The sequence below is a fragment of the Salvelinus alpinus genome, chromosome 1 (assembly GCF_045679555.1).
Source record: "Salvelinus alpinus chromosome 1, SLU_Salpinus.1, whole genome shotgun sequence".
NCBI classification, from domain to species: Eukaryota; Metazoa; Chordata; class Actinopteri; order Salmoniformes; family Salmonidae; genus Salvelinus; species Salvelinus alpinus.
In genome coordinates, this window is record NC_092086.1 from 106,508,650 (window position 1) to 106,517,542 (window position 8,893).

General features: G+C 44.3%; 1 long non-coding RNA gene across 1 annotated transcript; it reads right to left on the minus strand.

The window, feature by feature from the left end:
• Positions 1 to 5,116: 5,116 nt before the first annotated feature.
• LOC139537792 (uncharacterized) lies at positions 5,117 to 6,429 on the minus strand. Its single transcript, XR_011667600.1, has 2 exons — positions 5,992 to 6,429; positions 5,117 to 5,879 (listed from the first exon to the last, which is right to left on the minus strand). It is a non-coding gene; the product is annotated as an uncharacterized lncRNA (long non-coding RNA).
• Between the last annotated feature and the right edge of the window lie 2,464 nt (positions 6,430 to 8,893).

The window sequence follows — 8,893 nt, forward strand, 5'->3', positions numbered from 1 at the left end:
AAATGTCATATTATGTATATATACAGTGTTGTGATAATGAACGAATGGTTAAAGTACAAAGGATATCTATATCTACACAATCTTTCTCTCTGTCTGGCTGCCTCCCTCTCTCTTTCCTTCTCTCTTTCCTTCTCTCTCTCTCTCTCTCTCTCTCTCTCTCTCTCTCTCTCTCTCTCTCAATTCAATTCAATTCAAGGGGCTTTATTGGCATGGGAAACACATGTTAACATTGCCAAAGCAAGTGAGGTAGATAATATACAAAAGTGAATTAAAAAATAAATAAATAACAGTAAACATTACACATACAGAAGTTTCAAAAGAATAAAGACATTACAAATGTCATATTATGTATATATACAGTGTTGTAACAATGAACAAATGGTTAAAGTACAAAAGATATCTCTATATCTACACAATCTTTCTCTCTGTCTGGCTGCCCCCCCCCCCCCCTCTCTCTCTCTCTCCCCTCGCTCTCTCTCTTCTCTGTCTCTCTCTCTCTCTCTCTCCCCCCTCGCTCTCTCTCAATTTCAATTTAAGGGGCTTTATTGGCTTGGGAAACATATGTTTACATTGCCAAAGCAAGTGAAGTAGATAATAAACAAAAGTGAAATAAACAATACAAAATGAACAGTAAACATTACACTCACAAAAGTTCAAAAATAATAAAGACATTTCAAATGTCATATTATTTCTATATACACTTTTGTAATTATGTGCAAATAGTTAAAGTACAAGGGAAAATAAATAAACATAAATATAGGTTGTATTTACAATGGTGTTTGTTCTTCTCTGGTTGACCTTTTCTTGCGGCAACAGGTCACAAATCTTGCTGCTGTGATTGCACACTGTGGTATTTCACCCAATAGATATGGGAGTTTATCAACAATGGATTTGGTTTTGAATTCTTTGTGGATCTGTGTAATATGAGGGAAATATGTGTCTCTAACATGATCATGCATTTGGCAGGAGGTTAGGAAGTGCAGCTCAGTTTCCACCTCATTTTGTGTGCAGTGTACACATAGCCTGTCTTCTCTTGAGAGCCAGGTCCGCCTTTGGCGGCCTTTCTCAATAGCAAGGTTATGCTCACTGAGTCTGTACATAGTAAAAGATTTCCTTAATTTTGCGTCAAATTGTGTTGCTGTCCTGGGGGGGTCTGTTTGTGTTTGTGCACAGAGCCCCAGGACCAGCCTGCTTAGGGGGCTCTTCTCCAGGTTAATTTCTCTGTAGGTGATGGCTTTGTTATGGAAGGTTTGGGAATCGCTTCCTTTTAGGTGGTTGTAGAATTTAACGGCTCTTTTCTGGATTTTGATCATTAGCGGGTATCGGCCTAATTCTGCTCTGCATGCATTATTTGGTGTTTTACATTGTACACAGAGGATATTTGTGCAGAATTCTGCATGCAGAGTCTCAATTTGGTGTTTGTGCCATACTTTGAATTCTTGGTTATTGACCGGACCCCAGACCTCACAACCATAAAGGGCATGTCACGTTCTGACCTTAGTTCCTTTTTTATGTCTTTATTTTGGTTTGGTCAGGACGTGAGTTGGGGTGTGTATTCTATGTTCTATATTCTATGTTTTGTTCTATGTGTTGTATTTCTGTGTTTGGCCTAGTATGGTTCCCAATCAGAGGCAGCTGTCAATCGTTGTCTCTGATTGAGAACCATACTTAGGTAGCCTGTTCCTACCTGTGTTTGTGGGTAGTTGTTTCCTGTTTTGTTTTCACCATTCAGGACTGTTTTGGGTTGTTTTTTATTTATTTATTTTTATTTATTTATAAAAAAAATTGTCATTCACGTTGTATTTTTTCATTTTATGTTATATTAAAGTAACATGGACACTTACCACGCTGCATTTTGGTCCGATCCTTCATATTCCTCATCTGAAGAAGAAAATCGTGACAGGGCAATGGGTTCTATAACCGATTCAAGTATTTTTTGCCAGATCCTAATTGGTATGTTGAATTTTTTGTTCCTTTTGATAACATAGAAGGCTCTTCTTGCCTTGTCTCTCAGATCGTTCACAGCTTTGTGGAACCTACCTGTGGCGCTGATGTTTAGGCTGAGGTATGTATCATTTTTTTGTGTGATCTAGGGCAACGGTGTCTAGATGGAATTTGTATTCGTGGTCCTGGCAATTGGACCTTTTTTGGAACACCATAATTTTTGTCTTACTGAGATTTACTGTCAGGGACCAGGTCTGACAGAATATGTGCAGAAGATCTAGGTGCTGCTGTAGGCCCTCCTTGATTGGGGAAAGAAGCACCAGATCATCAGCAAACAGTAGACATTTGACTTCAGATTCTAATAGGGTGAGGTCGGGTGCTGCAGACCATTCTAGTGCCCTCGCCAATTTGTTAATATATGTTGAAGATGGTGGGGCTTAAGCTGCATCTCTGTCTCACCCCCAGCCTTATGGAAAGAAATTTGTGTTATTTGCCAATTTTAACCCCACACATGTTTGTGTACAAGCATTTTATAATGTTGTATGTTTTTCCCCCAACACCACTTTCCATCAATTTGTACAGCAGACCCTCATGCCAAATTGAGCCAAAGGCTTTTTTGAAATCAACAACGTATTTAGGGGCGGCAGGTAGCCTAGTGGTTAGAGCGTTGGACTAGTAACCGAAAGGTAGCAAAATCAAGTCCCCGAGCTGACAAGGTGAAAATCTGTCGTTCTGCCCCTAAACAAGGCAGTTAACCCACTGTTCCTAGGCCGTCATTGAAAATAAGAATTTGTTCTTAACTTGCTTGCCTAGTTAAATAAAGGTACAAAAAAAAGACTTTGCCTCTGTTTTGGTTTGTTAATTAGGGTGTGCAGGGTGAATACGTGGTCTGTCGTACGATAATTTGGTAAAAAGCCAATTTGACATTTGCTCAGTATATTGTTTTCACTGAGAATGTACAAATCTGCTGTTAATGATACTGCAGAGGATTTTCCCAAAGTTACTGTTGATGCATATCCCAACGGTAGTTATTGAGGTCAAGTTTGTCTCCACTTTTGTGGATTAGGGTGATCAGTCCTTGGTTCCAAATATTGGGGATGATACCAGAGCTGAGGATGTGTAACGTCCTGACCAGAGTTATTATGTGTTTTGCTTGTTTAGTGTTGGTCAGGACGTGAGCTGGGTGGGAATTCTATGTTGTGTGTCTAGTTTGTCTGTTTCTATGTCCAGCCTAATATGGTTCTCAATCAGAGGCAGATGGTAATCGTTGTCCCTGATTGAGAATCATATATAGGAGGCTTGTTTTGTGTTGGGATTTTGTGGGTGTTTGTTTCCTGTCTCTGTGGTTGTCTGCACCAGATAGGTCTGTCTCGGTTTTTGCACATTTTGTTATTTTGTATGTTGTTTGTAGTGTTTCACTTGTTCTTTTATTAAACATGTTGAACACTAGCCGCGCTGCACTTTGGTCCTCTCCTTCACCTATGGAAGAAAGCCGTTACAGGATGATGTTAAAGAGTTTAAGTATAGCCAATTGGAATTTGGTCTGTATATTTCATTTCATTTTGGATACCATCAACCCCACAGGCCTTTTTGGGTTGGAGGGTTTGTATTTTGTCCTGTAGTTCATTCAATGTAATTGGATAATGCAGTGGGTTCTGGTAGTCTTAAATTGTTGATTCTAAGATTTGTATTTGATCATGTATATGTTTTTGCTGTTCTTTGTTATAGGGCCAAAAAGATTGGAGAAGTGGTTAACCCATACATCTCCATTTTGGATAGATAACTCTTCATATTGTTTGTGTAGAGTTTTCACATTTTCCCAGAAGTGGTTAGATTCTATGGATTCTTCAATTACATTGAGCTAATTTCTGACGTGCTGTTCCTTCTTTTTCCCTAGTGTATTTCTGTATTGTTTTAGTGATTCACCATAGTGAAGGCGTAGGCTCAGGTTTTCTGGGTCTCTATGTTTTTGGTTGGATAGGTTTCTCAATTTCTTTCATTCTTTGCATTCTTCATCAAACCATTTGTCATTGTTGTTAATTTTCTTAGGTTATCTGCTTGACAGTTTTAGATTCGATAGAGAAGATGAGAGGTCAAATGTAATGTTTAGGCTTTCTACTGCCAAGTTTACACCTTCACTAATACAGTGAAATGTTTTGTCCCGGAAGTTATCTAAAACTGATAGTTTTTGTTGTTGCCTAATTGTTTTTTGGTAGGTTTCTACACTACTTTCCTTGCGTCTATAGCATTTCTTAATATTATGCAATTTCTTTGGCTTTGATGCCTCATGGTTGAGTATTGCTCTTTTCAAGTACAGAAGGGCGGCAGGTAGCCTAGTGGTTAGCGCGTTGGACTAGTAAACAAAAGGTTGCAAGATTGTATCCCCGAGCTGACATGTTGTTCTGTTCTGCCCCTGAACAAGGTTCTGTCTCCTAGAGAACACTGTTCCTAGGCTGTCATTGAAAATAAGAGTTTGTTCTTAACTGACTTGCCTAGTTAAATAAAGGTTTAAAAAAAGTAGGCTGTGATCTGATAAGGGTGTCAGTGGGTTGACTGAATGCTCTGAGCGATACTGGGTTGAGCTCAATGAATTAGTAATCTACAGTACTACTGCCAAGGGACGAGCTGTAGGTGTACATACCATAGGAGTTTCCTCAAAGCCTACCATTGACTATGTACAGACCCAGCGTGAAACAGAGCTGTAGGAGTTGTGACTCATTTTTGTTGGTGGTTTTGTCATAGTTGTGTCTAAAGGGGGCATATTTGGGAGGGAATACTGTCAGCTCCAGGTATACTGTCAGCTCCAGGTAGGTGTTTGTCCCCCTGTGTGCTGAGAGGGTCAGGTTCTGGAATTTAGGTCGCCACATGTCCCTGGGCCTGGAAATTGTTGATCTCCCCCTCTAGGATGGAGAAGCTGTCATCTTTAAAGTATGGAGATTCTATTGGGGGGGATATACAGTTGAAGTCGGAAGTATACATACACTTAGGTTGGAGTCATTAAAACCTGTTTTTAACCTTTACAGGCTGCAATCCCGACGTCGGGATTAATATGACAACAGCCACTGCAAGTGCAGGGCGCGAAATTCAAAATCTATTTTTTTTAAATATTTAACTTTCACACATTAACAAGTCCAATACAGCATTTGAAAGATAAACATCTTGTCAATCCAGCCAACATGTCCGATTTTTTAAATGTTTTACAGAGAAAACACCACATATATTTATGTTAGCTCACCACCAAATACAAAAGTGGAATTATGATTATGATTATGGAATTATGATTCAAGTAGCATGCACAAACCAACCGAAATAAACTAAAACCAACCTAAAGAACCCAGAAAAAACTACCTCAGATGACAGTCATATAACATGTTACACAATAAATCTATGTTTTGTTCATAAAAAGTGCATATTTTAGCTATAAATCAGTTTTACATTGATGCTACCATAAATGCTACCACATAGCTAAAGTCTGAATCCAGACGGGAGTAGCCAGAGAAAATACATACACCAACGTCGACTACTAATTACACCTCATAAAACATTTCAGAAAAACATATGGTGGATAGCTAATGAAAGACAGATATCGTGTGAATAAAGCCAATATTTCCGATTTTTGAAGTGTTTTACAGCGAAAACACAATATATCGTTATATTAGCTAACAACATAAGCTAGCATAAGGCAGCACTAGCATAAGTCAAGCGCTAGCCTAGCACAGTTAGCATACAACAGTTCGACAGATATATGAAAAAGCATCCCAAATTGGGTCCTTATCTTTGTTGATATTCCATCAGAATGTTGTAACGGGGTCCAATGTCCAGTAGAGTCTTTAGTTGGGTTCCAGAACGAACTATTTCCCTCTTTGGTTAGCAAGCACAATAGCATTGCGGCGCTAATCTGTCTTTCTTCAAAAAATTCTTCCGTCTCATCACATCTAAAGTCCAGAATAAATTGCAATAATATAATTAAAGTATATTGAAAAAACATACTTTAGGATGATTTTGTGACATGTATCAAATAATATCGAAGTCAGAGATCATATTCACCGTTATCGACCTTCTTCCAGTAGCCGAGACCAAATTATGCTTCGCGCCCGGAATTTTTTTTTAACTGCGCAGGTCTCACAAGAAGGTGTGTTATTCAGTCCATGGACGAGATATTCGACTGCTTTCAATTCTCACTTCCGCATTACACCCTGATGAAGGAGTGTGACGTGTTTCTACGGTCCCAAGTCTAATGACCTTTTATAGACAAGGTCTTAAAGACACACATCGCATTTTGGAAATCTCAATTCGGCTGGGAAAATGGCTGTAAAAATATTTCTGTTCGACTTAGAGAAATAATTCAAACCTTTTTAGAAACTATAGACTGTTATCTATCCAACAGTAGTAAATATATGCATATTGTAAAATAAAAAGTTTCTTAGGAGGCCGTTTGAAAATGTGCACATATTTTCCAGTTTTTTCAATATTCACCTTGCAGCCATAAGAGGTTGTTTTTAAACCACTCCACAAATTTCTTGTTAAACTATAGTTTTGGCAAATCTACTTTGTGCATGACACTGTCACGATCGTCAAAGGGAGAGCGAGAGGACCAAGGCGCAGCGTGTGAAAAATACATCTTCTCTTTATTTAGAAGAAGAAAAACTAAACAAAACAACTAATAGACGAACGTGAAGCTATAAATGACTAAGTGCAAAAACATGCAACATAGACACAGACATAGACAATTACCCACAAATGCATGATGCCTATGGCTGCCTTAAATATGGCTCCCAATCAGAGACAAATGAAAGACATCTGTCTCTGATTGAGAACCACTCAGGCAACCATAGACATACCTAGAAACATACACTCAACCATAGACATACCTAGAAACATTCACTCAACACAAACCCATACACTAAACCCAACACCCCCTTTACCATATAACCACCCAAAACACAAACATTCCCCATGTCACACTCTGACCTAACTAAAATAATAAAGAAAACAAAGAATACTAAGGCCAGGGTGTGACAGTACCCCCCCCCCCCCCAAAAAAAAGCGGACTCCGGCCGCAAAACCTGACACATAAAGGGAGGGTCTGGGGTGGACCTTAATATGGCGGCGGCTCGGGTGCGGGACGTGGCCCCCACTCCACCATTGTCAATATCCGCTTCGTTGTCTCTGGTAGATCCTGGCTGACTGGCGGCTCTGGAAGATCCTGGCTGGCTGGCGGCTTTGGAAGATCCTGGCTGGCTGGCGACTCTGGCTGCTCAGGGCTGGCTGGCGACTCTGGCTGCTCAGGGCTGGCTGGCGACTCTGGCTGCTCAGGGCTGGCTGGCGACTCTGGCTGCTCAGGGCTGGCTGGCGACTCTGGCTGCTCAGGGCTGGCTGGCGACTCTGGCTGCTCAGGGCTGGCTGGCGACTCTGGCTGCTCAGGGCTGGCTGGCGACTCTGGCTGCTCAGGGCTGACTGGCGACTCTGGCTGCTCAGGGCTGACTGGCGACTCTGGCTGCTCAGGGCTGGCTGGCGACTCTGGCTGCTCAGGGCTGGCTGGCGACTCTGGCTGCTCAGGGCTGGCTGGCGACTCTGGCTGCTCAGGGCTGGCTGGCGACTCTGGCTGCTCAGGGCTGGCTGGCGGCTCTGGCAGATCCTGGCTGGTTGGCGGCTCTGGCAGATCCTGGCTGGTTGGCGGCTCTGGCAGATCCTGGCTGGTTGGCGGCTCTGGCAGATCCTGTCTGGTTGGCGGCTCTGGCAGATCCTGTCTGGTTGGCGGCTCTGGCAGATCCTGACTGACGAACGGCTCTAGCGGCTCGGGACAGACGGGCGGCTCAGATGGCACTTGGTAGACGGATGGCTCAGATGGCGCTGGGTAGACGGATGGCTCAGATGGCGCTGGGTAGACGGATGGCTCAGATGGCGCTGGGCAGACGGATGGCTCAGATGGCGCTGGGCAGACGGATGGCTCAGATGGCGCTGGGTAGACGGATGGCTCAGATGGTGCTTGGCAGACGGGCAGCTCTGGCCGGCTGAGGCGCACTGTAGGCCTGGTGCGTGGTGCCGGAACTGGTGGTACCGGGCTGGGGACACGCACCTGAAGGCTAGTGCGGGGAGAAGGAACAGGGCATACTGGACCCTGGATACGCACATTAGGCCTAGTGCGTGGTGCCGGAACTGGTGGTACCGGGCTGGGGACACGCATCTCAGGGCTAGTGCGGGGAGCAGTAACAGGACACACTGGGCTCTCAAAGCGCACTATAGGCCTGGTGCGTGGTACCGGCACAGGTGGTACCGGGCTGAGGGCACGCACCTCAGGGCGAGTGCGGGGAGAAGCAACAGTGCGTACAGGGCTCTGGAGACGCACATTAGGCCTAGTGCGCGGTGCCGGAACTGGTGGTACCGGGCTGGGGACACGCATCTCAGGGCTAGTGCGGGGAGCAGCAACAGGATGCACAGGACTCTGGAGACGCACAGGAGGCTTGGTGCGTGGTGCCGGAATTGGTGGTACCGGGCTGGAGACACGCACCATAGGGCGAGTGCGTGGAGGAGGAACAAGGCTCTGTAGACACACTGGAAGCTTGGTGCGTGGTGTAGGCACTGGTGGAACTGGACTGGGGCGGGGAGGTGGCTGCCGGAAATACCGGACCGTGCAGGCGTACTGGCTCCCTTGAGCACCGAGCCTGCCCAACCTTACCTGGTTGAATGCTCCCCGTCGCCCGACCAGTGCGGGGAGGTGGAATAACCTGCACCGGGCTATGTAGGCGAACCGGGGACACCATGCGTAAGGCTGGTGCCATGTATGCCGGCCCGAGGAGACGCACTGGAGACCAGACGCGTTGAGCCGGCTTCATGGGACCTGGCTCAATGCCCAATCTAGCCCTACCAGTGCGTGGAGGTGGAATAACCCGCACCGGGCTATGAACACGTACAGGAGACACTGTGCGCTCTACTTCGTAACACGGTG